We start from the raw sequence: 7020 nt of genomic DNA, 5'->3' as shown, positions 1-7020 counted from the left end.
CCCAGGTCATGCAGTTGGCAAGAACCACCACTGCAGCTGGCTGAGCGCTTAATTACCGGGCCACTAGAGCTCCTTGAGCACACTCCAGCTTCCTGGGAACCCATGTCTCTGTGCACAATGTACACAGGTCCTTCATGGGACGAACACTCCTTAAGCACTTACTGTGTGCCAGCTCAGTGACAGGTCACAGATGAAGATGCTTGCAACTCTTCAACCGCCTAGTCCATGGCCCGGTTCTCACTGCTGTCACCTTTGCTCCACAATCTACTGTGAGAACTGATTGAACAACGTTGGGGCCAGTGGATGTTTGTACAGAGAGCGTCAGATGTTTGAGTAGGAAGAGGTCTCAGAAAGCATCTTGCTGAAGACCCGCCTTTTATGCAGCCAGATGGTGAGGGTCTCCTATGGGCCAGGCTCTGATGATCTTCTTTAGTATGCACGACCCCCTGGGAGGTGAGGATTATTACTTCTTTTTTGCACCTGTGGAAGCAGATACACTCAGAGGTTAACTCACCTGCTGGTACAGAAGGGCTTGTGGGTTTGACTGACAGCTCATTTCAGTTCTTCTTGGCCTACCTGCCTCTTCAGAACAAGCTAAGCAGGCAACACTTTCCAGAACAACCAAACGTACTCCCACGGCGTCGATGCCGACTCACAGCGACCCTGTAAGGCAGGCTAGAACTGCTCCTGTGAGTTTCCCAGACTGTAACTGCTCACGGGAGTAGAAAGCCAGGCCTTTCTCCCCAGGAGTGGCTGGTGGTTTCGAACTGCCGATGGATAGCAGCTCAACTCAAAACCACTATACTGCCGGGGCACTTCAGGTAACAGTTTAGAAAAGGTTTTAAAAACAAAACCTGAAACAGACAAAATGGCACCACCAGTCGCCTACGTGCCTAAACTCCAACCCCTACGGGGGTGTTCTCCTGTGGCAAGTGAGGTTCGTGTCCTCTGGATCAAGGCTTGGCTTCTGTGCCCCACACCTTCCCCCTTTCCATTGGCAGGCTTGTGCTTTGGGGAGAATGCGGAAGCCAAGTTGGGACTTTGAGAATCACCTGAACAGTGAATTCACCCCCAACACCACCCTGCGGCTCAGCCCCCCGTGTACTTCTCCCGCCCCTTCCCTCTCTGCTTCTTCCTCCCCTCCTGGCTTGAGAAGTAAGTTGCTCATAGGTGGAACTTCTGGCTCCAGATGCTACAGCCGAGGAGGGCTAATATTGTCTTGATTTGTGTTTCCTTGAGATTTATTCTGGGACGAGAACGACGATGATGACGATGTGATGACAGTACTTACCTCAACTCTTATCTTCGAGAAGAATTAAAGTCCATCGGTTTTGTAAACAATTTTATTATAGACTAGATGCTCATTTATTTAAAACAAAGAAACAAAAGAGATTTGTCTAAAGGGAAAGGTGAAATCCTTCCTCCTTCCAGCCCACTCCCATGCCACTGTTTTCAGTCGGATATGCATTTCAAAAAGTATTTCCCTGCATTCACATAGGAGTTGTCTTCATGAGCTGTTTTGTTTTTGTACAAAATGAATCACATTGTACATCCTTAACTTATTCGAATGCTTGCTTAGAAACCACGACTTAAGATAAACCATAATTTCTTTAGTCAGTCTCTCCAGGTGGACATTTAAATTAGTTCTTACATTAAAAAAAAATTACAGATCATGCTGTCACTAATTTACTGGTACATCTTATGTTGTAAGTTGTAAGACTGATCCACAGATCCACAGAAATGTGTGGTGGCCATATAGCCTATGGCTGAAACCAGGACAACGGCTGACAAATGCTAACCCAGAGGGGCTGCTGAGATCACAGGGGTAGACTGGCACTCTCTCAGGATGAAGAAGTGTATGGTTACCTAACGATGGAACTTCTGCTGAGTCAGATTATCATTTAAAATGCTGATGGTGTCCAACAGCCTTCCACCACAGTTGTACCAGGTCTCCTCTTTCGTCAGACTCTCAAAATAATGAGCAGTATGTTAATCACTCTTCTTCAACTTTGCCAAAGACCCAATAAGAAATTATATCTTGTTTTGATGTGTCTTTATTTAATAACCAGTGAGGTTGAACCTATTTTCATTTAGTATTGACCATTTCTATTTTTTCCCCTGTGAACTGCTTGTTCATATCCTTTTTTGCCTGTTTCTTTTGAATAAGGATTCTTATTGATTTGTAAGTGATTTTTATATATTAAATAAGTTATTCCTTTTTTTATAGTATTCTTTGTTTATCATATATCTGGCTACATTTCTCCCCCAAGTGTCATGGGTTGAACTGTGCCCCCTCCACCCCCATCCCACAAAATATGTGTGGACTTGGCTGATCCATGATTCTCAGTGGTTTGGCAGTCGTGTCATGATGTCATCATCCCATGGGTGAACTCACGTGATCAGGCAAGCAGTTCTAAGGAGAGCCGGGTGGGATACACGGCCCTAATCCAACGCATGGAGTGCCTTGGGGGCGCCCCACATCTTTTACCTTCCAAGAGAGAAAAAGGAGAGAGGAGCAGGAGGAGGAGCCTAACCACCACCCAGAAGAGCCAGGAGTGGAGCTTGTCCTTTGTGCACGGGGTCCCTATGCTGAGACCCTCCTAGACCCTGGAGGACATACGCCAAGACACACACAGATTAGCCAGGAACTCACCCCTTGTCCTGTAGCCGGGCTGTTTCAGGGGGCCAGTAGGACTCTACAGACAAGAGCCTATGCAGGAATTGGCCTTGTCGCCCCTTTTATTGGGTGGGTGGGGTAAGCAGGGGGTGATAGCTCAGTAGTAGAATTCTTACCTTCTGGGTAGAAGACCACCTCCACAAGTCTGGACTTACCTACCTGCCGCCAGGATAAACAATCAAAACTCTCGAAGCAGACTTTTGGAAAGGAGAGAGGTGGTTCATTTTTCCTGACTAGCAGGGAAAGGTAGACCAAGATTCCCAATAGGGTCTCTCTCAGATTAAGGAAAGGGTGGGCTGCAGAATTCTAGTTGAGCAAACACCCTTCGCTGCTCTCCCCTCCACGCGTGCAGTAACAGGCTGGCAGTTCTGTCTTGTCTCTTCTCCGGCCTTAGAACAGCCTCCAGCTTCTGCGTTTCAGATCGCTGAGGTCACGTGTCCCTGGAACGGATTCATCGTAGCTGTTTGGTGAAAGGAGGGGATACAGTCATTCCATTACAGAACACTGACAGCTTGAGAGATTTCAGGTGTGAACCACAGCCAGCCAAGGGTTAATATCTAGGTCCTTTCAGCTCAGCATGCAGAGAGAAAAGCTTGCCTGCTCCTCATTTCTCAAAGCGGAGGGGTGCGGGCAGGGGGTTTCTTTCCTGTGCCTCCTCGAAGCTGGCACAGAGACACACTCTCCACTCAGCAAAGGAGAAATCCCAGTTGACAGTCACAAATGACTTCTCTTACTGGACCACTTTATGTGAGAGTACAGAATATGGCAGGAGTTTGTGTGAATCCCTAACTTCAGGAAGGAGGTCGTCAGGTCTGAGTGCAGCGGGGCGCCTCATCAGTTCATCGTAAGCCAGCCTCTCCAGGCCAGTAAGACCAGGCTGTAGTCACCCCCTGAGGTGGGTCTGATGCGTCTCCACTGCCTGGGTGGGACTCCCGACCAAGGCATGTCAAGCACAGCCACCACTGGTCTGCTGGTGCAGGCTGGCTTGTTGTAATGATGCTGACCAGGCGTCCGCATCAGCTGGAGACTAAACTGCACAAGGAAGAAAGGGCTGACCATCTACTTCCGGGAAAAAAAAAAAATCATGGTAAGAGCGGTGATACTGAGAGAGGGTGGAGGGAAGGTGGGGTGGAAAGGGGGAACCGATTACAAGGAAATACATATAACCCCCTCTCTGGAGGTCGGTCAACAGAAAAGTGGGTGAAGGGAGACATTGGACAGTGTAAGATGTGACAAATAATAATGACTTGTAAATTATCAAGGGTTCATGCGGGAGGTGGGAACAGGGAGGGAAGAGGGAAAATGAGCTGATGTCAGGGGCTCAAGTGGAAAGTAGATGTTTTGAGAGTGATGATGGCAACACATGTGCAAATGTGCTTGACACAATGGATGGATGGATGGATGGATTGTGATAAGCGTTGTACGAGCCCCCAATAAAAATGATTTTAAAAAAATCAGATCCTGAAGCCATCCTATGGTCGGCAGGGAAACAGGTCACCCTGTGGATGGCGCAGTTCTGACAGCATTTCATTCCACCGGGCGTGGGCTCATCATGCATCTGGGGCCAACTTGGTGGCAGCTAACTACAATAAGCCCCCTTTGGTGTGACTGACAACGAGGGCCGTAGGGGCCCTGAGAGCATCACTGGCTGGGAAGACTGGGGAGGCCTCTGCTGACCCAGGGAGATCCGGTGACCGTGCTATTTTGGTCTGAGAAACACAAACTCCTGTTCTTTTCCTTTGGGCCATGTCCTTTTGCGCCACAAGCAGAAAAGTGTTTGCAAGCTCTTGTGCACGCCAAGAGATGACAGCATTGTCCAACCCCCAGCGGAGCCACATCCCGATGCTCTGATCCTGGAGCCAAGAATGCATGTGGCCTCCCAGCCTGCACTTGTCCACATATTTACGGGCCTGGCACCACCAAGTGACTCTGAACTAGAAGGGAGTGCCCCGGACATGGTGGCCCAGGAGAAGTCTGAAGATACACATGCTCTGCAGCCAGGCAGCCCTATCCAACTCCCAGCCCCCCACCCCAGCTACTTGGCGTGCCCCTTGACCTCTCTGTGCCTCAGTTTCCACCCCAGTAAATTGAAGTTAAGTGGAGCAGCTGTGGTATCTCTGGGTGGAGAACAGGGCTGAACATTCACTACCAACTGAAAGGTTGGCAGTTTGAAACCACCCAGATGCACGTCAGGAGAGAGGCCTGGCAGTCTGCCTCCCTAAGATCCTAGCCACAGTTCTGCTCAGAGCCCAGGGGGTCGCCGTGAGAGGGAGTCAAAGGACCCAGGACAGTTCCACGAAGACAGTGCCCATTTTGTAGGAGTATTTGGAGATAGAAACATGTGACTGACAGCGCACGGCAGGCCCCTCACTGAGCTGTGAGTGTCCCCTCATTAGCGTGCAGGAGTTTTAATCTTTCCTCATGGCCTGAGCGGCTGTGGCTCTGACCAGGAGGGGCGGGCAGGGTTTTAGAGTCCTTTGCAGACCCAGGCTGCTGGGTAAACTGATAAAGCAGGTGAAAACTGAGCTATGGTGCAACATGACACACACACACACACACACACACAACACTACTACCACCACCACTTCCTATGCAGAGGGTCTCGGGCCCAGGCAGAAGCTGAGGAGCCCTCTGGGTCTGAGCAGAGACTGTCGGGACGGTGGACCTGATGCCGTCTTTGAGTGGAACAGTGGTTCTCGACCTTCCTAATGCCTCGACCCCTTAATACAGTGCCTCATGTTGTGGGGACCCTCCAACTATAAAATTATTTTCGTTGCTACTTCATCACTGTCATTTTGTTACTCTTATGGCTCGGGCAAGCCCTGTGAAAGGGTCGTTTTACCCCTAAAGGGGTCTCGACCCACAGGTTGAGAACTGCTGGAGTAGAGCATGGGGTTGGCTGCGAGCCCTAAGGGACTGGTTCGTGTCAAGATGCTATGCACCCATAGTGCAGTCCTAGCAAGATGCGACGATAAACCCACCTGGAGGCCCTCAGTGGGCTCCTCTAGGCAGCCCCCACCCTGCTGAGCCACAGAGCCTGGTGGCAAATAGTGGGTTGCCATAGGAACCACGGAGGCGCCACCCGAGTTATCAGGAGCTCGGAGGGGGATGAAGCTCCTGGCCGGTACAAACAGAGGCCCGAGCGCACGGTGAGCTCCTGGGGAACAGGTGAGAGAGATAGAGGCAGCCTCGAAGGCGCTCTCCCTCGTTCTGAGGTCCCGAGAGGTTCCCAGGCTGCCCTTGTCATCGTGTCTGTGTGAAGCAGTGGTCCTCAGTCTAGACTGCACGCAGCAACCGACTCGTGAGCGGTGGTGCTGGGCTCCCGCCTCCGCGAGCCCGTCTCTCTGGTCCAGAGGTAGCCTGGGACTTGGGGTTCTGCGTTGAGAACCGCTGGGGGAAGGGCAGGGGCGGGCATCCTACGAGGAGAGACGCTTTCTGTGCCAGGCAGTGTGCTCGCCTGGTGTGGGCACTTTCTCCTCCACTGTTCCCAGGAATCCCCATTGGCCGGTGAAGAACATGCTCAGAAAGGAGAAGTGACCTCCCAAGACCCACCACGCTTGGCAGCCTACCCCAGGGCCAGCAGGTTTCAGAGCCTCAGCTGTTGGCCACCTGAGACTCATTATTTCTTGTTGTTCTTCTCCTCCTTCTTCTTTGACTTTATTGTGACGCGGGTGAAGGTTTGCCGAGCAGACCGTCAGTCTTCTCAGCAGTCCGTACACATTCTGTCTCACCTCACCCTTGCCCATCCGCTCAGAGCACCATCAGTTATCCTGTGTCCAACCTGAGTTTCCCATTTGCATCCCTCCTTCGTTCCCAACCCTTTGAACTTCGTCATTGTGAAAATGCTGCCCTTTGGATCTTAAAGAGGGGATCATTCCACCACAGCGGTGAGTTCCGTTCCAGACCTGAAAACTGACTATTGGCCAGTCAGGAGGCCCACCTGCCTCCATCCGACCAGCAAACCTGGTCTCCTTTATGATTCTGAGTTTTGGACCCCATTTCTGACCCTCACTTTGGAGACAATGTGACGGAGAAGAGGGGTTGTACCTGAGGCAGGCCACTCAGGGAAGTTTGATACCCCTATACTCAACCTGAGATTCCTGGGGTGTAGGCCACTCCCGCCCCCCTCACCACCACCCACACCTCCAGCATCTTGTCTGGTTGCATGGGAGCATTGGCAGGCCAAATGGGGCGGGTCCTCCCTGCGTAAGTAATCACCACGCAGGTGGGGCAGCACTGTCCAGGGACCTCACCTTTTCATTAGGGAGAGGTGGAATCTGAGCCTCATGCTCAGTGACCTTGACTCCTGGGCCTCTGTTCCCAGCCCTCTGAATGAATGGCAG

The sequence above is a fragment of the Echinops telfairi genome, unplaced genomic scaffold, assembly GCF_000313985.2.
Source record: "Echinops telfairi isolate 266 unplaced genomic scaffold, ASM31398v2 ScPeMD7_18;HRSCAF=68, whole genome shotgun sequence".
NCBI lineage: Eukaryota > Metazoa > Chordata > Mammalia > Afrosoricida > Tenrecidae > Echinops > Echinops telfairi.
The sequence above is the reverse complement of the archived record's forward strand: the minus strand, read 5'-3'. Positions refer to the sequence as shown.